Below are 24,951 nucleotides of genomic sequence, written 5' to 3' on the forward strand. Positions count from 1 at the left end.
GACCCCTCACCCTTGCACGTTTTGCTACGCACACACTGCTGTCAGCGTAAGAGAGAGAGAGAGAGCCCGGACAGGCATCGTTGGGTCGTGGCCCCACCGGGTCTTGGGTGCGTTCATCTCTGCAGCCCCGTCTCATACACAAAAGCGAGTGGGCTGAGCCCAGGGAAATGCAGCTGAAATGTTTAATCGCTGGCTTTCTGGAAGGAAGAAGCCTTCATTTGTAGCATTTGCTGGAGCCCTGGTGACACTCTCAGAGGAAATCCTTTGAAGAATGAGGCTTCCCTTCAATGTCAGCTGGCCACCACTCTAACCGAAACTTGTCTTGCTACACTCCAGATAGCTTCCCTGGTTCTGATTTCAAGCTACTGTCCTGACAACATATCTCCTACACATACGGTAACCTTAAATAGCCCCAGGGGCAAGGTGATAGTAGAGTCAAATAATCAGGAAATTTTCCATCCGTGAGTGATGGGTTTTGAGTATTTATTACCTCTGTTTTTAACGTAAGGTACTTACCTCTAAATTTATAGAATTTAATTTTAATAATGGTTCTGTTTTTACCACTGGCACACAGAATTCCCAAAAACGTACCAATGGGCTCTCACAACAGGTAAGAGCTGGCTCCAACACCACTGTCTGGACCAGAAGACCCAGAAGGTTCTGTCCAGCCCTCGTATTTTCTATGACTCCATAGCCGCCACTGAAACCACCTTCTTTTTGCCCAGCTAGCAGCCACTTCATGCAGATCAAGGGGAGGGAAGCAGGTGGGCAGATCCTGGCCGCATCTGCATGCCCAGCCATCACAGTCCCTTCTCATGAGCGCTTTCTCCAGGAACAATGCAATAGAGATCATCTTCTCTTCCTGTACAACAGGGATTATCCTCTAACCATCAGCATGTCCAAAGCTGGCATGGACTCTGGTGGGAAAATCCTCTTATTCCTTCCTCAGAAGAAGCCAACCCCTCCAACTACCATCGAGTCAAATTTCCCTAGTTATGGGATCTTAACCCATACGGCACACCCTGCTTGGATGGGGCCAAAAGAAATGTCTCTTGAATCTGAGTTAGAAGAATGACTCAGCAGTCCCCAGCTCTGAGAAAAAGCACCAAGAGAAGTTTTACATACCCACAGGCACTCCAACAGAGGTTAAAATAGAGTTAAAACCCAAGGAAGCCTTCAGTCCAAAGGTCTGCCATTTTGCACATATAAGCCGAAGCCGGCGGCCATGGATGTGAGACCGGTCTATGACAAGTCCTTATTCATTCTTTGGACTCTTAACTGTCAGTGTTAACTGCCTTAAAAGGAGAGAGGGCTCAAATCCTATTAGAATCTACCAAGTGTGCACATAGGAGTCATCCTAGCTGACTGACTTCATTTAAAAAATCCGTCAGCTGCAAAAAATACCCAAGTGGGACAACATCATAATAAAAAGCTCCTGCACAGCAAAGGAAACCATCAACAAAGTGGAAAGCAACCTACTAAAGAAAATACTTGTCAATTATATATCTGATAAAGGGCTAATACCTAAAATATATAAAGAACTCAGATGACTCAATAGCAAAACCCCACACAATCCTAGTATAATGGGCAGAGAATCTAAATAGACATTTCTCCAAAGAAGACATCCAGATGGCCAACAGACACATGAGAAGATGCTCGACATCACTCATCATCAGGGAAATGCAAATCAAAACTAGAATGAGCTATCAACCTCATATGTGTTAGAATGGCTATTATCAAAACGACAAGAAATAACAAGTGTTGAGGTGGATGTGGAGAAGAGGGGAGCCTTGCACAGATGGAGGGTCCTTTAAAAATTAAAAACGAAGCCACCATATGATCCAGTAATTCCACTTCTGGGTATTTATCCAAAGAAGAGGAGAATACTCATTCAAAAAGATAAATGTACCCCCATTTTCAAGGCAGCATTCTGTATAACAGATAAGACACAGAAGAAACCTAAGTGTCCATGGGTGGATACATGGATAAAGAATACGTGGTGTATATATACAGTGGAATATTATTCAGCTATAAGAAAGAAGGAAATCTTGCCATTTGTGACAACATGGATGGACCCTGAGGGCATTATGCTAAGTGAAATTAAGTCAGAGAAAGACAAATGATCTCATATGTGGAATCTAAACAAATAAACAAAATACCAAATTCGTGGATACAGAGCACAGATTGGTAGTTGCCAGAGCTGGAGGGTCAGGGGGTTGAGGGAAATCGGTGAAGTGGGTCCAAAGTTCAAAACGTACAAATTTCCAGCAGCTCAATTCTTAATGGAAAGAACCCAAGGTTAACATAGTGGAAGTTCAAGGAAGAAAAGTGCTACAACCATCCAGCATATTACTTTGAAATTCCTTTAAAGACATTTATTACAGGTTTCAGAAAATTCTCTGAAGGGTGGGGACAGAGGAGAATTCAAAAAAAAAAAAATGCTGCTGCTCCTTAGCATCTTTAGAACACAAAGTTTTGAGCTTCCTTTTATCGTAAAAGGCTAAGGATATAAACACATTCTTGACTTCCTTATCCACATTCCAATAAATTTGACAAAAATAAAGGGAAATTGGTATCACCAAGATATTACTGTATCAAAGAAGTTTTAACTGCAATAATAAAGAGGTAGATATCATTTTCCCAAAATATTTCAGAGCACACAACGCGTGACGTGACACTGAGTTCATGCCTGTACCTAGGAGTTTACTGTGAGGTTCTCATTTTCATCTGAAAAATAAAATCCTCATTCCATTAAATAATCTCACCTTATCTGCTCAGCAGTTGAAGGAATTAACTATACATCAAGATGTTAAGATCTACTCAAAGTTTTCCAAGTTCATTCTTCTCTTCCAAAAAGCCTTCAATTTTCAGTCCCGGGGAATTTATTTCTAAGCATGCTCCCTATTTGAACAGGGAATTTCTAAGCTGCCTCCCTTTGGGAAGGCACAATGTCCCTGAAAAAAAAAGCAGCCCAGAGAAGTGCGTCCAAACAGAAACTCAACTTTGAATCATCATGTTTTTGAAAGTACGCCTTTCTTTGGATGGCACTGCTGTGGTTTTTTTTCTCCAAGGGGGGGATGGCCTGTCCTTCCTGACTGAAGGAAGACTGGAGTGTCCTGTTCTCATCAGTTCAGAAAAGGTTTACCCTCCTGGGTGTGTACCGGGAAAGAGTGGACATCTGTAGCTTTGTCTGGCTTTCCAGGCACACTGAAATTTTCTTTTGAATGCTAACAATTGTAAAATAATACGGCTTTGCTTGTTTTCATTTTCAGCGGCCGAGGCACAATTGCAGCGTCGGCATCCCCCTCAGAGGAAATCCTCTCGGAGAGCAGGGCTTCTGGTAGATGTCAGCTGGCGACCACTCCGACATAAATCGTCTCGCTACAATGCAATTCCATACCAAGCAGAGGCCTGCCGAAGGCGCTGTGATTCTCAAGAAATATACAGCGAAGTGTTATTTTGGAAGTGAGGTGTCCACCCCATCGCTCCAACTTTGCTGTTAAGACACACACTGAATCGGGAAGACTATTCATAAACAGAGAAATGCATTTATGATACTAGCTTAAGGGAGCATAGCAGAATATGAAATGCTATGTGTGTCCTATCAAGACAGCCAATAAAATTATCGTGCACTTGGACAGGAATTGGGAGGCAAAAAAATAAAATAGTTGATATGCTAGGGGAGTAGGCTTTTGGGTAGTGTCCTCCCATCCCATCCAATTATGACTTAAACTTTTATTTTTTTCAGTAAAAAAAAAAATGTATAAAAACAAACTTTATCTAGAAAAATGAATGACAGTGTTTGAGGTCAGCCATAGGAAATGGATCCTGAGAAGCTTCGTTCCCAACGATTTTGTTTTAGATTGCCTACGTTTTTAACGCATCAAATCAAGTTAGGTTACAACTGAGAATTACAATTGTCACACAGGTCAGAATACTGGAGACGGAAGGTCTGACATAGTCTCTCCAGGCAGGTGGAGTTAATGGGAAGCCAACTGTGATCAGAAGTTGCTCAGGGAGCACAGAACCTGAAAAGGGGTGGCATTTATAAATATCTATGTCTGAGGGCATCTTTTCTCCACTATCCTGATATATTCCTGTTGGTGGAAGGAACCACTGTCCAAATGTGGTGGGGGAGTCCCCCCTCATTGGTAAAAAACAAATAATAACTAACTAGCAATGACAAATGCCCCCTCCATGGGGATTTTCAGATGCTTTACATGGACAAGGGCAGGCTACCAAGTTCAGCCCATGCAAATACATTTTATTAGGAACATTTTGTCTTCAAATTCAAAACTAAGTAAACCCCATTTTAATATGTTTTGTATTATGACCCTTTTCTCTACATGTCACCTCTCCCTCCCTCTCTCTCCCTCTCTCCCTCTCTCTTAGCCACTGCGTGTCCTTTGCCAAATAAGTTACACACTATGGTATACACACCTAGTTCCACTGTGGACATTTTTGTTGAAATCTAATGCAGTTGTACAAATGACTATAGGGTCACTGATTCCGAGCTTAGCAATGCATGTGGCTTTCAAAAATAAAAACTAAAAAACATCTCATCAGCACGTTACTATTGTATTTCCTGAGGCACATTTATATGGAGACAGTTATCCCTGAGGCACCGGGGAATGGGGTGAGGGCAGGGTGGACACCGGGAGGGGAGGCAGTGTTCACAGACCGCAAACACAGCTTTGAACACGCCCACTTGGTTTGTCTCTGTGCACAGTAAGTTACTGTCTTGTGACTCATATTCATTTTAGAGATGGTAACTTTCTGAGACAACAAAATAAGAAATATTAAAGCCTCACTAGGATTCTATAAAGGGAAGAATTAAAATTTCCAAAACATGCTTTATTTAGAAAAGTTATTAATACTCCCCCCTCCAAAACCTGAAATCCTATCCTTTAAAATTCCACCATCCAATAGAAAACTCAGATTTCAAAAGCATCCAAGCCGAGATCCGACCACAGAGCCCAGCCTCCCCTGCTGGCCTGGTCCGTTAAACCCCGGAGCATCCCAAGGCAGCCGGATGGGCGGATGTGCTACGGCAGCACCTCACAATCCGCCCTCTGACCTGGGCCGTTCTGCGGCTCAGAAGGAAATTCCAGAAACATGACTACAACTTCCCAGTGCAGCTCACTATTGGAGCCTCTGCTCTCGGGGTCACTTCAACATGTGACTGACATTCCTCTCTCCACTTCGGTTTCCTCTCAGACTGATGAAGGCCCAACGACCCAACGAAGGCACCAGAAGGTCACAGGCTCACGAGATCTCAATCATCATCAAGCTATCACATCCAGGAGATGAATGAATGCGATATGTTCACAGCGGTCTCAAGAAATGCAACTCACAGTAAATATACAGAAAGGACTTCGGGCAAATTAAAATTTACTGAAAATATGCATCCATTTGTTGCTGCTCATGCTTAACTTGTACCATGGAGATGCCAGACAGAATAAATTATAATGTAATTTTATAACATCGTATGAGCCTCTGCCCAAAATCTTTAAAGGTTAAAGGTATTTTGCCCACTTTTATAATAATTTTCCCCCTATTCAAGCCTACCTTTTTTGTCTTTCAGTGACATATTAAAATAACATGACAGGGGAAGGAGACACATGGTGCTAGACACCAGAAGTCTGATTCAGAGAGAATGACCTTGTCCCTGTTTCGCCCTATGTCCTCTGGCAGATTGTTTCACCTCTGTCGCGACCATGAGTCTCCTGGATGTAAAAGGACACACACAGGCACGTCCTTGAGGCTCTTGGCTGCTGAATACAGTTGTAACTTATCAAACCCAGATGAAAGTGATTACATTCACGCGGCGATCCGACGGATTATAAAAGTTGAAAAAGCCTTGCATTCTCCCAAGCTCAACCTTCCACAAGTTTGCATCTGATGAGGTCACAAGCGGGGCCGGTGCTTTACCAGAGGATCTTGGGAAAGCATGTGTTGGGGCCGCGGTTGCTCAGATCCCGCTTCTGCCTTCAGCACAAGGAACTGGAGCGTTCTCCGATAATGCGGGGAGAGAAGTCATGGTGTCATGGGTGCACTCGGGGCTAGGGGGCTGCGCGGGGCCGCTGCTCTGGGGAGGACCCCACTGCCCAGAGGACCGCTGCCGTGTGTGATCGAGCCACAGGTCCTGGAGGACAATCCATCTCAATCTCTCCAGATGGTACTGCAGGGCAGAGGGTCAAGAAACACTAACAGTCTCTGGGCCTAAAGTTTAGAAGACGAGGAATGGACCCAGACAGGTAAGCGGTGAGGACAGCCAGGGAGCTCCAGTGATGGGCTTTGTGATCCCAGTGCAGTGGAGCTGTGAGCCAGCGCTAAGCTGCGGACTGTGGAGGAGGAAGGGAGGAAGGGTATCCTTCCCACCTTCCAACAAGATATTGCAATTTGAGGACAAGCTACTGATGTGGAGGTGGGACAGGTCCGCTGCAGATGTGGAAAGACAAGGCGGAGTGGGTGCCACACAGGGCCACTGTGGGACAGGCCATCACTGTCCTCTGTCTGAGGCCAACCCCTCTGAGTACGCCCACGGGACACGGGCGCCGGGAGACCCGAACACACGGGCCCTGCAGGCTGGCTGTGCGTCACGGACACCAAGCCGGTGAGCAGGGCAGTAAGCTCACTTCCATGAACTCATGTGCAAGAAGCGTCCAGGGTTCTGGAAGACCCAGAGCTTTCTGCCTTTCCTTCCAACTAGCCGGATGCCTAGAGAGCAGTAACTGGATGGTCCCACTTGGGTTCTGCTGGAGCATCTTCTGCAGACAGACTCTCCTTTATCTCCGAGTATGAGCCCTCCCTCCCCTCACTCACCACACACCTGCAGCCTTCTGCCGCCCACACTCTGCATCTGCAACAGAGTCTCTGAAGACACAGAGAAACTTAAGCCTCTCGACAGGGAGGAGGAGAGCATTTGAAATACCTGATCGGGCCTCATTCCCTGGTCTATGTCACCGAGACAATCACAGTGCCACCCCCGTGGGGCTGCTGTGACGAGTAACTCAGTTAATGCAGGTAAAGAGTGTGGATTTCTGCTTGGTGCACAGAAGGCTCTCGATCAGTATTACCTTTAGAAGTTTCCAGTCCGGGAATTCAAAGCTCCTCTGAGCAGGAGTGTCAGAAAGGCAGCAGACCATGTACCTTCACCCCCACCCCAATTCCAGAATGGCCCCAGGTGAGGCTGAGGCCTTCTGTCCACTCACACAAGATTTTTTGCTATGTGGCAGGGTGGGTGGGGAGGCTGGTGTGGACAGGCTTCATCTGGGTGGCAGTCTCCTGCCCTGAGCAAGCGTCCGGCCTTCATGGAGCAGGGCTCTGTGGGGGCCTGGCCATCCCTAGAGGGGACGCTTCATCCAGATAGGGGGCCTGGACAGCCAGTCCTTCTCCCCAGCCGCAGCAGCTCCCAGAGTCATCCTGTGCGAGCCGGCCATCACCAACAGAGAGCCGATATAGGGAACGTGGAGAAGGCCAAAGAAAGGAGGTTGAGGAAAGTCAGTGCATTACCTGTGGGTTGACCTGTGGGCTGGCTGGACAGTGGGCACTGCCAGACCACAGTCGGCAGCGCGAGTGGAAGAGATCAGAGCTCTTGCACCTGTTCCTCTGGGCAGGTTCAGGGTGTTATTCTGTTAATCGTCACTGTTCACAGCACAGGTGTCCGTGTAGACAACCTTTAAAGGCGGCTGAGTGAGGTATAAACCCTGATAAAACATAACAGGCAAAGAAACAGCAAGAACCTATGTACCCAGCTAACATTCCACTGTGCTCCCTGAAGTAAGGACAGATGCAAGAAAATGACATATGTTCTCGGTCATGTGGAGTTCTGGACCTAGTATCTTAGTGGCAGAGTCTTGGGGTGGAACGAAGATGCTTCTTCCAAAGGAAAAGGCAAATATCTCTTTCTTTGGCTTTGATGACTGTACCTGGAATTTGTTTTTTAAAAGATTTTATTCATTTATTTGACAGAGAGAGACATCAAGAGAGGGAACACAAGCAGGGGGAGTGGGAGAGGGAGAAGCAGGCTTCCCGCTGAGCAGGGAGCCCAATGTGGGGCTCGATCTCAGGACTCTGGGATCATGACCTGAGCCGAAGACGCTTAACAACTGAGCCACCCAGGCGCCCCAGTACTTGGAATTTTTATAGTAGGAAAGGAGGACGGTGTTGTCAGACAAGGACCCCAGACACAGGGGAAACAGTTTTTAAAAGTCTAGGAAAAGAAATAAAAAGGTTGACTCTATGGACCTAAGAGAATATTGTTTTTATGAGACGGAGACTTTACAGGTAAAATTTTCATAACCTAACAAAAGTAAAATTGAATGAGAGAGTGAAGAGTGAGATGTCCAAAGTACACAGAGTGATTTGCAGAGAAACTCCCAAAGGAGACGAGATTTTGGTATAATATATGCAACGTGTCAAGGGTGCACGGCACGTTATACGTACTCTGTACAAATATGAGGAATGTTTTCAGTGCGTCACAGACTGACAGGGATGGAGCTGGAAAACCAAAGCTGACATGCGAAGTAAGGAAAGTTTAAGAACAATCAAAGAACTTTAAAGATAGGTTCAAGCAAGAGGAGAGAGGAAAGGAATATTTTCATTGTCTGGGGCAGATCAATTTTTGTTAAAAGGTGAACTGAACTACTCAGTTCTGGGTTGGTTTCAATCTTCTGAAGCAAGAAGGGAAATGGTGGGGCTAGTTACTACAGTATAAACTAACTGCACCTCCTTCCCCCAAATAAATTCCTCCCAGTGTTCATAAAGTGAATATTAAAAATAGGTAATTATTGGGGTGCCTGGGTGGCTCAGTTGGTTAAGCATCTGCCTTCAGCTTCGGTCGTGATCCCGGGGTCCTGGGATCAAGTCCCACATGGGGCTCCTTGCTCAGCGGGGGGCCTCCTTCTCCCTCTCCCTCTGCTCCTCCCCCTGCTTGTGATCGTGCGTGCGCTCTCTCTCTCTGTCAAATGAATAAATAAAATCTTTAAAAAATATAGGTAATTATTTATTAGGGCTTTCTAAGCACAAAAGCAATGAGTGAGCCCAAAGGGGAAAATATGCACTGGACTACCTTAAAAATACTTCTATTTAAAAAAAAAAAAGTAATTTTACTTCATGAACACCCTGAGCAAAAAGAAAAAGCAACTGCAAATTTTGGGGGAGGGTGATAACAACTACAATGAGGGGTTAATGTATTAAAGATAAAATTATTTAATTAGTAGATAATTACAAATTAATTTGCAGGTTACTAACACCCTACAGGAAATAAAATTACACAGCAAGTGGCTAAAAAGTTCCTTTGGCTGGGTAATTTCTCTTCTAGAGAAGACATGTATCCATGTCTCCAGTACTCTAGAGACTAAGTAATCTAGTGACCAACCCATCCTAATGGAATAAGCGGTGGGGAGAGGAGGGGGGAGGTTAGAGGGTGATAGATAATAATGTCCACCATAGTGTGTGTTCAGCAAGTATTTATGGTATAGTGTTATATGCAGGGCATCTTATTAGATATACAATGATGAACATGATTTTGTTCCTATATTTAATGAGCTTGTATATCCCACAGAGGAGATACTGAAGTTAACAGGCCATTACAGGGTATTCTGTGTGACAACAGGGAGGGTATAAAATGTTCTGGGCAGAGGGTGGGAGGGACCTTAACTCACACCTGAGGGACCGGTCAATACTCAGCTGAGGAAGTGGGATGTGAACATCTGGCAGAGGTAGCCTGATGTAAGAAGGTCTGGGATGGGAGGGAACAGGGCATGTTCTGGAAACATCAATTGTGCAGAAGAGGTGGGAGCAGAGAGTGGTGGGTGGACCAGGAGCGGTGAGAAAACCAGCTAGAGAATCCTATTTATGATGACAAGAGAGCCATATACTCAATGGCCTGAGGGCAGTACACTCACTGGTGAAATAGTAAGGAGCCACGGAACATCATTTTCTTTTTTTTTTTTTAAGATTTTATTTATGTATTTGAGAGGAGACAGAGAGAGCATGAGTGGGGGAGGGGCAGAAGGCGAGGGAGAAGCAGACTCCCTGCTGGGCATAGAGATGGAGCCCCCTCCATTCCAGGATCCTGGGATCATGACCTGAGCCAAAGTTAGACACTTAACCAACTGAGCCATTCAGGCAACTGAGCCCTGAACATCATTTTCAAATCAATTTCATTCTAACTGATGCAGAAATGAGGGGAGTCTGGAAAGAGGGTTCTAACTGCAAGTGTTGAAACTCAGTGCCTAAAAAGATACAGATGCACTTGGAAAACCGTAAGGAAATACTAAATATAAGCTGTCTTTCTCAGTATCTGCGTGACCCCCAATGACTTATAACTAAACGAAGAACTTGTGCTGACCAAATGTACAGTTGACAGGGAGGTTTAGATGGTAGCTTCAAAATTTAACAGCTGGGATCCTATTATTTATAGTTTGGGGTCCTATTCTTAGTTCACATGCTAGAAGCATAACTTCCTGAATAATGGAATTAAGAAGCCTCCCACACTCCACCATGGTTAAACCATTTCTGGAAATCTGTGTTCATTCTGGGCACCATATTTTACACAGGAAACGAAAGAGAGTGGAGCAAGGCAAAGAAGAGTAATCAGATTGGGTAAAGATCTGGACACTATGTCTTCTCAGGACTGACAGGAAAACCACATACCAGCTGAAACAGCAAAGGCTCTCGTGGAAGGGTAACCCTATATCATCTATTGTCCATGTCAAGACACGTGAGGGAGGGAGAAGGGAAGCGGTTATTGATTTCATGGAGATAACATATAAATCCAATGGGGCATGCCTGGATGTGGGGACTGGCCAATTTAATAATTGTATGCTAATCTGATGATTACATTTAATAATTTAATGAAGAGGGAGAAGAACTTTGCTTTGGTGGGCAGAAATGGAATCAATGAGCAAAAGTTCCAGAAGACACATCTGAATTCAACAGAGGGAAGAACTTTCAAACAAGCATCGTTTTTCAAAATGGAATGTGTTGCCCCATCACCACCACACGTGATCAGGAAGGGGCCAGAAGACCTTTAGCCAGGGACAGTGTAAGAAAGGACTGTTGAACTCCGGGGACGGGGGGACAGACACACTGTAAGATATGTTACGGATATATGTGCTCACCCACAGACAAGAATTCAAAAAAAAAAAAAATTCATCAATAACTCATGTATTTACTTATAATGCTTCTGTTACAATATTACATTTGATGAACCAAATGTTTGCAACATCCATTTCCTGCTTCAGAAGAGTTTTTTTAAAAAATCACATTACAGACTGGTAGGCATGAACACATCATTCTACTTTTTTCCCTACCAATTTCCTTTGTATAAATATGCAAGCAGGGCGCCTGGGTGGCTCAGTCGGTTAAGCGTCTGCCTTCGGCTCAGGTCATGATCCCAGGGTCCTGGGATCGAGTCCTGCATCGGGCTCCCTGCTCAGCAGGGAGCCTGCTTCTCACTCTCCCTCTGCTTGCCACTCTCTCTGTGTCAAATAAATAAATACAATCTTTAAAAAAATATGCAAGCAGGGCGCCTGGGTGGCTCAGTCGTTAAGCGTCTGCCTTCGGCTCAGGTCATGATCCCAGGGTCCTGGGATCGAGTCCCACATCGGGCTCCCTGCTCTGCGGGAAGCCTGCTTCTCCCTCTCCCACTCCCACTCCCCCTGCTTGTGTTCCTGCTCTCACTGTGTCTCTCTCTGTCAAATAAATAAATAAAATCTTAAAAAAAAAAAAATATGCAAGCAAATGTCCTCTTTTTAAAATATAATGCTGTGGGGCGCCTGGGTGGCTCAGTTGTTAAGCGTCTGCCTTCAGCTCAGGTCATGGTCCCGGGGTCCTGGGATCGAGTCCCACATCGGGCTCCTTGCTCAGCGGGAAGCCTGCTTCTCCCTCTCCCACTCCCCCTGCTTGTGTCCCCTCTCTCGCTGTGTCTCTCTCTGTCGAATAAATGAATAAAATCTTTAAAAAAAAAATAAATAAATAAATAAAAAAAAATAAAATAAAATAAAATATAATGCTGTGGAGTGGTTGGTTACATGCATCTGTTACTGGTTTGGTATTCATGTATTTGATAACCAAGAACCTCAATGACATTTTCTTGGTAGCACGAATTTGCCTCTTTTGCTCCAATGTCTAATTCAATCTGTCATTTTAAATGAAAATTTTTTTTTCAATTTCTGCTTATATTGTTATTAGTGGGATGAGATCACACTGTTACAACTATGGGTCTTATGAAGCAACAGGTTATCCCATTTTTACTGAAAATATTTTGTTGACATTAAAATGATATTTTATATGTGTGATTGAAAGAGAATGACCCGACTGTGATAACAGGGACTCAGTACGTATTTTTACATGAATTAATAAATATATATCCAAATAACATACATCCTTATATACCATTTCAAGGACAACTCCAAAATCTAGGTACTATACAACTTAATTTGCATTCAGTGAGATGTTTTTAATTTGCCTATTCTGTAGGAACATACCCTCACACCCAGGCTATGGAACACATGCGTTCTTTGTAGCTAGAGGACCAAGCGTGAAATGAGTAGGACTCTTGTCAATCTTCAATCACTGGTAGCTGGGGCATCTTGCCACATAGTTTGGGAATGGGTTCTCCTTCACGTAAACAATCCCCTTTGTGTATAACTACAGGCAAACTCTCCATTATCCCTGGGGATGTGGAGGGGGGGCAGAAAAGACCGTCAGCAAGCTAGTGCGATTCTATTCTTAGGTGACTCTTGAAGCACAGGGGGAGGCGGCCGCCTGAGACAGTGGAACGGCCCACCTGCCTTCACAGAACCTACGTGGGGTACGAAGCCGCCACTTGCGCCTGTCAGGCCTGAGTCCAGGGGCCCTGTGCTCAGATGCCAAGTCCTCCAGGTGTGGAAGGAAGCACTCTAGTCTGACAGCTGACCCTTTTTGAGATTCATGCTTAAATCAGACCAAACTTCCAGTGGCATCCCAGCAAAGCACATCTGAAGGCCATGGATGGCTCCATCTGGAAAGCTACAGTCCCGCAGGGTGGCTCCCAGCTCCTGGAGACGGTCCTAAGCCCTCGCCCTCCCTGGCCAAACGCCCCAATAAAGAGGTGTAGGGAGAACTTAGGAAACGGAAGTGCTTGCACTGAGGGCAGTTTCTCCAGCTACCTTTGACATCTGTACGGGGCGGTCCATCTGGGCTGGAGGCTGCTGCCTGGATATTTACATACCCAGAGTTCTCTGGAAAGGGCTCTGCTGGAAGGCCTAGCAGGGACCCCCACCCCCACTTGCCCGAGCTGCATCGGTGGCTCCCTGCCTCTGTTCACCTTGTCGGAGGTTTCCACACTGGCTGGCTGCCCCATGACCACCCCAGGCCCTTCTGGAGACCTGCTCATGGGGCTCCTGATGCTGCTTCCACAGCACGACGCGCAGGACGAGTTTCTAGAGCTGTTCCACTTCTTCTTGAATACCACTTAAAAATGGGGGTGGGCACGAGGCCGGAAAAGGAAGGGAAATGAAGGGGGGTGGGCAGAGGAGGAAGGGAGAGGATTCTGAAACCAAAGAGGGTCCTCCCCCCTCCTTTTCACCCACGGTCCACAAGCCTCTCAGTGGAAACGCTGTTGCAGGAAATAATGCAGTGCCTTGAAACTCAGTGGCCGTTTGGCAAATGGTAGATCTAAAAATATTCATCAGTGAGCAGTTACAGAAGTAAAGACGTTCTGTTGTATCTGCGAGTCAAATAAAAAATTCTAATTGGACACAGAACAATTTCTCAAAGCTTTCGGCAGGAGGTAATTATTGTGTTGATGACACACAGAAATCAGGATGAAGCTGAGCCTGCTGTTTGGGCTGTCTCCGTGGAAGGAGGAACGAGGGATGGGTTTTTGCCTGTACCAGCACTGATTAAAGGATGGCAGGGTTCCTGATCTTTCCTCTTTCCTGATTTCACCAGGAGCGCCGGTGTGAAAAGGGTTTACACATGGCATTCCAACTGTGGACACCAAACTTAAGCGTACTTCCAGCAGAGGCTTTAGGAGAGAGAACTGCGTAGGGGAAGTCAAGATGTTGCATCAGAAATAAAGGGGGCAAGGGTAGTGTCTAGAGTTTAGATCCTTCCTACTGCCTGGCATAGAGGTTTAAATACACCAGAGTCTCAGGAAATATCACTGCTTGAAAGGACGGAGTTAACGGTTCTTGATTGTGGTGATGGCTTCACGGTGTAGACATGTGTCAAAACTGATCAAATTCGATCCTTTAAATATGTGCAGTTTATTGTATGTCAATGACCCATCAACAAATCTGATTCAGGTATGAAGGTTAGAGATACTCTTTTCACATATCAAAAAAGAGACAGACCCTCAGAGGATATGGAGAGCTCCACCTGCAGTGGGACATCTCAACAGAGTTCTTCACACTTCAAGGAATTATTTCATTTCTTTTTTTAATTTTTTTAAAGATTTTATTTATTTGAGAGAGAGAGAAAGAGTGAGCACAAGCAGAGGAGAGGTGGAGGGAGAGGGAGAAGCAGACTCCCCACTGAGCAGGGAGCCCGATGCAGGACTCAATCCCAGGATCCAGAGACCATGACCTGAGCAGAAGGCAGACACTTAACTCACTGAACCACCCAGGCGCCCCACTTCATTTCTTTATATCTTATATTCTTTTTATTTGACGTTTGGTGCTTGCGGTTTCCCCCCAGATGTTGTCATATTCAGGACTGAGGTCTGGCATCGTTATGCATCACTCTAGGTGGCTAAGCCCCACTTTGCACCTCCACCCGGAATTCCTCCTTTCCCAAGCTTGTATGTGATTCTGCCTAAACCTGCCCGCTCAACATCTGCATTTGGCTATCTGTTAGGATCTCAGGCTCAGCATGTGCCAAACAGAGCTGCAGACCTGTCTTCTTCCCAAAACCAACTCCACCCATGGCTTTCCCCTCTTGGTAACGGCCACTCCATCACCACGTTCTATTCTTTAGGCCCCAGTTGGGGGACTTCTCTCTTCATCTCATATCCCACACCCACCACAGCAGAAAACCTCATTGATTCTAAAATAACCAGACCCTGAACACTTCATCATCACTTTCTCACTTGCCCAATTCTTGCAATGGCCACCCCCCTGGCACCTCTTGCCTCGCAGTCTAATCCCCACACAGCACCCAAGGGGGGCCACGATGCTCCCCAGATCCCTGTGCAGCCCAAGGGGGGCCACGATACTCCCCAGATCCGTACTCTCCAACAGCCCCCCTCCCCCAGTCGATGCCTTCAAGGCCCCACACGATTCCCACCACTACGCGCCCCCTCCCCCCAGTCTGCTCTTCCACACTCACCTCCTTACTGTTCCCTCCGAGTCACTCTTCCCTCCCAGCCAGAGCCTCTGATGAGCTCCTTCATCTGCCTGGAATATCTCCCCACACAACCCCATGGCTCACCTCTTCACATCCTTCAAAGCTCTACTCAAATATCACCTTTCCACAGTGTCCCTTCTGATCCTGTATTTAAGATGGCAACCTTGCCAGACTTTCTGATCTCTCTTTAGTTTTCCTCAGCGCATGTGCCACCTTCTAGTGCACCATATAATTTACTAGGTTTGCTGTCTGCCTTTTCCTCTTGGACTGCGAGCTCCCTGAGGGCAAGACTTTTTATCAGTTTTGTTCATAGATACCTTGCTGGGACATAATAGGCACACCATTGTGTGTTGAATGACTGACCGACTGACTGAATGACTGAATGAATGAATTGGGGAGCTCAGGTACTTCCCGCCAGCTGGGGTTTGCAAGACCAGCCCTCATATAGAGGATGACAGTTGTCCTGTGCCATCTTTACTCTCTGGCCCTCTGACATGGACACATCCAGAGAGAGAAATCCCGGCTGAAAAGCAGAGAGAGAAGAGCTGACAGATGGGGTAAGGACACCAGGCTTACGCAGGGGAAAACTCATTCTAGCTATCTGCAAACAAGCAAAGAAACGGGAAACCACAATATGTGACAAATAATTACTCAGTTATATTTTTGAGCACCCACCAAATGCCAGACATAATATTAGATGCTGCAGAATCAAAGATTAATAAAGACACGGTCCTTTCTTAGAGAGCTGGAAATCCTACAGAAACAGGTCATTCCAATTCAGGAGATGAAACCCGGGGCTGGGCGCTGTGAGGACGCTTTGGGGCGAATAAAGGAGGGAGAGCCGCTCTGCTTGGAGGAAAATGAGAAGGTAGCATTGGAGGTTTGAATTCAACAATGAGCAGGGGTGTCCCCAGCACAGGAGGGATGGGAGGGGCTGCTCAATCCCCAGGATGAGCGTTTGCAAGAGGCTGACATGCAGAAAAGGCCAAATGTGCTTGGGGAAAGGCAAGGGGGGTGTGGTTGCGTACAAGAGACTACACGTTTGTGCTGCTTCCCCAAGCACCGCCCCCCCCCCAAGAAAGTCTTGTGTTAAGTCCTAACCTGCAAGTGGTGGTTTCTTGAGGTGGGGCCTCTGGGAGGCGATGAGGTCACGGCGTGGAGCCCTCGGGATGGGATTCGTGCCCTTATGAAAGAGAGCCCGGAGAGCTCCCTCCTCCCTTCTGCCTTGTGAGGACAAGTGTGAAGACAGCCATCTATGAACCAGGACGCAGGCCCTCACCGGACACTTCCCAGCCTCCAGAACTATGAGAAGTAAATGTCTGTCGTTTATTAAGTTCCCCAGCCTATGCTGTTTTGTGGCAACCCAAAAAGCCTGACACAGTGCGTCAGAGTCAGTGTAAGAAAAGAAGTTTAAGAAATGAGGAACTGCCAGGTCATGCTGGGTCCCTCTAGTCCATATTAAGTCCTGTGGGTTATAGGAAATGAAGGCGGGAGGGGGGCAACGAGGCTGGGGAGGGGATGTGCGTGCACTGCACATACGTGTGTGTACGCGTGTGTGTGTGGGGGGGGGCAGGAAGGCGGCAAGGGGGTAAGCTGTGATGATCTTATAATCACCCAGGAAAGAACGGGGAGGTGCTGAACTATGAATGGGCACCTCACCCCAAAGGAATTTGGGAAGGAAACATAGGAGCAAGGTGTTAGAGAAATTCATTGTAAAGGCTTGAAGAGCTTAATCCCAGTCATGCAACCAAGAGGAAGAGCGAGGCGGACAAGTGACTGGCTGACCACAGGACAATGGTTGTTGAGCCTGGGAGGAGGAGGGAGAGAGGTCCCCAGACCACCACCGGTCAGAGTAGTCAGAGGTGAGACGCGGCACCGCCTTCGCTAATGCGGGAATACTGTCAGGGGGTGCTCCTTTGAGGGGTCACATTGCGAGAAAATTGATAAATAGCCAAATGGACAACTGGCCATTTCAAAGCCCATCTGACGGCAGCCTCCCTCCCTCAGTGAGGGTCTGAAGAGAAGGGCAAGAGCGAAGGCTATGCACTGTTCTCATGCTCGCCTCCTTGTCACTGTCACGGGGAAACTGCAGGAACCCGAGCATCCTCGCTCCCACCTGTCTTCCATGCTAATAAGCACGTGTGCTCACATACTGACTTTTTTCCATTTCCAATGTGAAACCGAAAACAAGATAAAACTCAAGAGTTTATGGGATTTTTCCGTTGGGTTTTGTCAGTTCCCTAAAAGTGTGGTCAGTCCTGTTGGCAAGAGGAAAAGAAGAATCTAGCTGTATAAGAAAGAAACAAACAAAACACCCCTGTGGTTTGGATATTCTTTGAGTATCTGGATATCTTTCCAAGTTGGAAGTTCTAGATCTCTGTATCTAAAGAGTATAAAATCTCTATTGGCTAAGTTGCAACCTTAGCAACAGGGGGGCAGACAAACCACACTGTGCAGGGACAAAGAAACCATATTTTCCACAAGAAAGAAAGAAGGAACCACAAACAAGTGTCAGTTTATATTTTCTCCAGAAAATGACTGGCTCACTCCACCCTGTCCAGGCAAACTATTGCCATAAACTGGCCCTGAGGGTTCATCTAAAATAGATCCTTGTCCTGCATACGGCTATTCTGTGCCTGTTTAATCTGTCTCCAGAAGATGGACCATCTCTCATTCTGATTTATTTTATCCAACACCAAGAAGGTTATTAAGTGCTTAAATAATTTCCGATGTTATTATGCAAATCGGTATGTTGACTGCTCATGCTACAGAGAAACTCAATATTTCCAGAGTTGTCAGGCGGTGGGTGCAATGAGAAAAACCTCCCACAAGCATCTAGGACACTCAGCTTCTAGGCTTGTTTCTGCTACTAACTCTCTGCAGTAATTACTTGAGTGAAACATAAATAAGTGAATAGAAGCTGAAAATCTTCCTAATAATGGCAACGAATGGGAAGTAATCAAAGAACGTTACCCAGCGATTGGATTTTTGCCTCTGTTGTGAAGAAGAAGATGGCATTACCATGGATTGGCATAACCTTCGTAATTCTTGTTTTGATTCTAGCATTCTTTTCCAAGAGAAAAGCCCTCCCTTATCATTTTTCAAAACTGAAGAATTCAAATTCTCTCTCTGCTTTTCAGTGTAAAAGCAAAATCATCTCTTCTTCTCTTCCTTCCCCTCCCCCAACCAATCCTCCCCATATTAGCGTTCCAGGACTCACTGGAGTCTCAGGGATGCGGACGCATGCGGAAGGATGCCCACAAGTCTTTTCCATCCAATACAAGAGGACTGCTGGGGGATGCCTTTACCGGCAGAAGTCTTTCTGGGAGACCACATGACACAGAGTATCAGAGCGAACAGTTGTTTCCCTTATGCTACTTTCTCTTTATAAAATGCATCTCAGGATTGGAGGTGAGGAGGTACGACTTCCTTGAGTCGTGTCTCCACGGCCAGTGGCCTCTCACACCCCACTGCGTGTCCCTGCAGTTAGCCGTGCTGAGCCTTCCAGTGGCATAAGCAAGTCACACTGGAAGGCGGGGGGGAGGACGCAAAGACAACATCACTTGTTCTAAGCGTCTCCCATATTTTTGTGCTAGGTGTTTCACGGATGGTGTCTCACTGACTCTTCTGAATGTAACTTTTCTTGTCAATGAAAAAAACTGAAGCTCCGAGAGATTCAGTGATGCAGTCATTCGCCCGAGGCCTCGGAGCTAGCAGGAGGCAGAACCGGGAATCCGAGCCACACGAGATGATGCTACGGTTCCACTCTCCGTCCACCACACTTGCACAGCCCATCTAAGTCCTTGCCAGGCGATGGGGACTCCAGGCTTGGTGCTGTGACTGAGGCCTCGGCGAGGTCCCTGAGCATCTGTAAGCCTCTCTTCCTCTGTTAAAATGACCTATATGCCCCTTCTCATTCCTAGAACTCCATCCATCTGAAATCTCTGACTTGACTGATAACCCCCAAATCCCGCCTGTGCGTGGTTCACAGCCTGCATGGAACATTCAGCGTGACGTCAGCCCCCACTACCCTACCGGGTTCGAGGCCTCTGCCCTCCAGCCAGGACCTGCAGGCTACATCTGCGCCACTGCTCAATCTGCAGTTACTCGGTTACAAAACACTCGACCATCCCAATAAAAGGGGATTGAGAAGGCAGAACACTGCTCTCCATTGTGTTCGGCTCCAATCTGGTTCTTGTCCTCACCCTCTCCTCTCTTCTGCTCTCTCTCGCTCGCTCTCTGAGACAGTGAAATGAGTATCTGATATCTATTGGGGGTAGCCAGTGGGAGCAGAGGAACGGGTAAGCCAGCACTGCCTTCCCCAGCTCAGTGTGTAGGTACGGCGCCCAGCTCCAGATGGCTCCACACCATTCGGTTTCCGAGTTTGGGTTTATCACATCTATACACTTGTTCACAGGCGTGTGGTGAGAGCATAATTGTGCATTTTATGGTTATGAACGGCACAGCCTGGCAACTCTCCGATCATCATTTCCATTCGCTGTCATGCATTATCAATCTAATTCCCCATTACATGCCTTATTTTTTTCATGCATTCTTCGTACAGCAAGGACAAAGAAAGGCAAAAGCCCTGCAAAGAAGACTGAATCACGAGAAGAAGAGGCTAGTCTTGATGGAAACTGTGGAGCTATCGCCTTAAGTTTGGGAGGGATAGCTTTTGGCTAATTTGAAGTGAAAATTATTATTAGAAGGTTTAGAGTTTTTCATCCATACCGAGACTTCTGGCCCTAAGGTCAGCAAGGCCACACCACAGTATAGACTAAGACAAGGTAGACACCGGATGACTTCACAGGGTACATCTCACTTTAGGCCATGGGGTGTTCTAAAGATGCCTAACTACATCCATGCGGGAGCATGGTATGATAAAGTCACTCGGTGACTTACTTATTCCGGTAGGATACTGTGTGCCCATCACGATCAGGGGCTTCAATGCAGTGAACATTAAGTGAACACGAAGTATGTAGTAACCATGGGCTGGCAAGGAATTGCTAGTAAGAGGGAGACCAGAAGACCCAAGTGGATGTAGTCAGAGTTTAGGGGGGAGAGTGTGTATGTACAGATATTCTCGACCATGGACAACTAGTTTCTTCTTGTATTGCATCATGGAATGGCCAGGGTTCCAAGTTTAAAAGAAAAAACTAGAAACCACCACAGATGATAGAGATCTAGCGTAACAAGCTAGATCCTAGATTCTCCATGTCTGAATGAGAGTTAGCTATGCCCGTGTGTACTCACTCAGTTCAGACCGAGGCTACCAGCCTTGATTTTTATTTGGTTATTTTCCTTGATTCTTATTTGGTAGTAATAAGGCCACTGAGCTGAACCAGATCCCTTATATCCTTCATATTCCTTCCAATAATCATAGTCTTTATTCTTGGCAGTAATTTCCATCTTCAAAGGGAAAAGCATTTCTTTTTGGGGGAAAATACCTAACTTCCACTGATACAGTTAAGAACTGAACACACACGGGGCGCCTGGGTGGCTCAGTCGGTTAAGTGGCTGCCTTCGGCTCAGGTCATGATCCCAGGGCCCTGGGATCGAGCCCCACATCGGGCTCCCTGCTCAGCGGGGAGCCTGCTTCTCCCTCTCCCTCTGCTGCTCCCCCTACTTGTGCTCTCTCTCTCTCTGTCAAATAAATAAATAAAATCTCTAAAAAAAAAAAACAAAAAACAAAACTGAACACACATACACACACTCATGCACAAACTCAGTAGCACCCCAAATAAGCATTAATGTGATTCACTAAATAGGAGCAACACCTCTGATCATCTTCTGTGAGAGGAAGAGAGGCATAACAATCGATACTTTTAGGATGATGCTTCTAGGGGTGGAACTGACTGCCATAAATGTAAGGGTGTGTCTAAATTATTCCTTATAAGAGAAAGACATGCTGATCCCTTGGGACACAGGAAAAGGGTGGGAGCTGATGGGTTTGGGGAACCAGAGGAAACTGCTGTGGAGAGAATTTTTGATAAGCTGGATTTATGCTGATTCAGAAAACTTCTTGCAGGATGCGGTAGTGAAACCAGCAGGCCTGTGTGTGCAGTGGGGACCCTGAAGCCCAGAGCTCCAAGAGCTACTGTGCCAGCTTTTCAGATGAGACGTCTTGGGAAAAACAACAAAGGGAAATACTACAGACGTACTAGAGTCTGATTAGGGCTCAAATGAACACAAGGTAAAATACTCAGATCCCACCATTCCTCAACAGTGCCCACTTTGCCCCAGATTCTTTATGGTCCTGCTTTTGCTTACTGTAGGACAAGTTCAAGTATCTGTATCCTATGCAACTGATGGAATGGTCCCTGTTACTCCTTTTCTCACTTCAACTCCAATATTGCCTTTTGTTGCTTTCATCACATTTCAGAGAGAGATGGACAGCAAAGAATCAGAAGCGGGAAGGTGGAGTACACAGACCCCCACCATGTCCTGGGGAGGTCATGAGGGGATGTGAGCCTGAGGCACCTTTGCTCAAGGGGACTACAGTTTTGGGTAATTTAGATCAGAAGAACCACTGGAAGATCTTTATCCCAAGGCTTATGCTCCTTTGAGGTCTCAGAAATCATCTCTAATGGAGGTGCTGGGATTTTCACTATGAGTAAACCTAAACAGAGAACTGCCACACATTTTATTGACACATCGGGTGGCACTAGAAAATAAAAGATGTGAACAGAAGTCATCACTGGATCTGGACTTATCCATTCTGCTACTGTGTGGAGAGTGGATGACATAACTTCAAGAGCTCTTTAACCATGATCATGGTCTACTTCTCATTTTGACATATTAAACTAGAAGTTCTCCAGAAACTGCACTGTTCCTTCCTTTTAAAAAAAGAAGTATTTATATGCAAAATTACCTAAGAACAACGCTTTAGATTTGGAATCACTTGTTCTTTGAGTATCAGGCTAAACGCAACCTTTCTAACAGACAAGTGTATGGCCCGGGAGTAGAAATGTAAGTATCTTACACACACACGCACGCACGCACGCACACACACACCAATAATGTGAACACAAGTGGTACACGTATGCAGTAAAGTCGGTAGTGATCTCCCGCGGAGGGGGTCTCACTCCTCCCCACACTTACTGAAGCACCCAGGTACCCAGCAGGTCCCTCATACAAGATTTCCCGCACCTTCATCTCTTCACTGCCTTTCCCATCACAAACCCATCACACTTTTCCCTCGACTCATCAAAGTTGATTCTAGAGCCGCTTCCTGCATGAATGCTGGCATATCCACTACAGAGCCTTCTCCCAAGTTCCAGAACCCAAGCAAGGACTCATTGTTCTTGGCTTGTTCTCTGACCTCAGCCTGTGACTTTGCTGTTCCAATAAAACTGAGCACTGTACACATCTGGGGTGCACTTCTCATGGATTATGAAATCGGTGACTCACCGAACCTCAAGGGGTCTCAGTTTCCCCAACGACAAGATAATGCTAATGGCACTAGCCACCTGCCAGGCTATCCGGGGACTTGGCAACAGCGTCTACAAATCACCAAGAGGCCCTATGCCATAAATAACAAGTCTTATTAATAAAATTAGTTCAAGACAAGTGCCAAAGAGAATATAGCTCTGCCAGCGGCAGATCACACTTGGTCAGAACAAAAGAGGGTGGAGGGATTCTCTGATCCTCATTTCTCTTAACAGTGCCTCCCTTTAATAAAGAAGACTTTAATCTTTCTTTTTTTTTTCTTTCTAAAAGGTTACTTCTACCCATGCAACTTTGCGCATCAGGCAAAACTTCATTCCAAGTTATCAGGAGGCAACATTCTATTCACTGGCAGGACAATATAGTATTGATTTCAAAGCACGTTCAAATATTGCTTCCAATTACATTAACCACTCAGGTTGTGGCTACTTAACCACTCAGGACCAAATGGATTCCGATCTATTTGCTGCATGACCCTCATTCCTGTCGTGCCTTAAAGAAATCCAGATTTCATTTCCAGCAGCGTGATTCCCTCAGCCAACAGAAGTGGCTCAGCCTCTGGTACTCTGGGTTGCAGGAGCTAAGGGACACTTTGAGAATCAAAATCAGGTTTCTACTGATCTGAGGGTTTGTCCTTCTGGCCTTGTCCAAGTCAGACCCCAAAGAAATGGGGTCAGATGCTCTGAATGAACGTGAAACAATGAAAAGACCAGAAACAAAACAGTGAAATGTGTCCTCCCTTGTCTCCTCAACCCCCACACTTTTGTCCCATATTTTCAAGATGGCACACACAGCTAACTTCCAGTAAGTGTAAGGTAGAGATTTTTGCATCCAATTCCTGAGGTATTTCCCCAGGGCTGGCAGTGGCTTCCCTGGATGAAGTCAGAAGTTGGCTCCTGGCTCTCTGGCTGGTGCTTTCCCACACCTGGCAGTCACGCTTTTGGAAAAGGACAAGACTTAGGGGATGCTGAGCCGGAAGGGGTGTCTAAGCAGCTGCTCAAAACCCAATCAGGTAAACGCAGATCAAGTCAGCCTGACCAGGTGTCTAAAAATACACTGGTAGCTACTCCCATACTGAAGAGGCCGACAGCACTGAAGAGCTCAGATTTAGAAATGTGCCTGCCTTAGGTGTTCTGAGAATCCCTTTCATGCGAGGCGGTGCGGATTCAAACTGCAAGACGCCAGAAGAGAAGAGCGGCAGCCTCTATCGGGATGTTCCATTCATAGGGGAGAGAGAGAGCCTCATCCATTCATGGTGGGGTCAGGGAGTCCTTTGCCGGCATTGGATCGCCCGGCTCAGCAAGCTGAGCTGCCGGCAGCCGGGCATGGCTGCATCATTCAGAATGAGCATGTCTATTAGGAAACCACCGCCAGCGCTATTATTAGAACGGCCACCCCTCGGAAATTTTGCAGAATTTGCTTGAATCTCCTGAGCGGTTACTCTGCTCACAAGGTATTGGAGAAAGGCACCGGGCTCCTGATTACACAGGGGCGGCCCACACGGCTTTCAGAGTGCAGGACTGGTTAATCTTCTCTAAAGGCAATAGGCACAAACGTGTGGGCATCTGTCTGCAACACAGAAGCAACGCGTTTGGTCATTTTTAAATGACCACGTACTAAAGGTTTCCTCCTGTTCTCCTCCCCCTTTCTCTATGCATCAAACTTGCTGCAGCCATTTGGAGTGTAAAAGAGCAGTGTATTTTAGCAGGATCATCTGCCTGCTTCCTGCCACCCTCGGGCACCCAAACGACAGGACTCCCCTGTCACTTCCATAAAAATCGTTTTTCTTAAAAAACAACAACAACAACAACAACAACAAATCCCACCCAGGGCTGCTTTCTGCAATGTCCTTTCCTTTCTCCCTGGGTAAATTCAGACAGTGTGAGGTTGAGATGCCAGAGAAAGTGTATGGGGGGAGGGGGCGGGGAGCAGAAGGGAGTGTAGTAGGTGCCGCACGTGGGGTTTGCATTGAAAAAATGTCACATCCACGACATTAAATACTCTACGCTTCCAGTAAAGAAGTGTCATGTCCCTTTTACCGGCCCAGCATTTAAAAATGGACACACAAGTGCGGCATAATCAACCGCCTCCCAGCAGTCGCGGCTGCGAAACAAAGACACATTACCTTTTATTTGTTGCGCTTCGCTAGGAGCCGAGGAACTTCAG

General features: G+C 46.3%; 1 protein-coding gene across 1 annotated transcript in view; it reads right to left on the minus strand.

Moving 5' to 3' along the window:
• Positions 1 to 24,951, minus strand: part of FRMD4A (FERM domain containing 4A) — a 319,871-nt gene that overhangs the window by 190,034 nt on the left and 104,886 nt on the right. The gene's annotated exons all lie outside the window — the stretch shown is intronic.

This window comes from Phoca vitulina, unplaced genomic scaffold (genome assembly GCF_004348235.1).
Source record: "Phoca vitulina isolate PV1807 unplaced genomic scaffold, GSC_HSeal_1.0 scaffold33, whole genome shotgun sequence".
Classification (NCBI taxonomy): domain Eukaryota; kingdom Metazoa; phylum Chordata; class Mammalia; order Carnivora; family Phocidae; genus Phoca; species Phoca vitulina.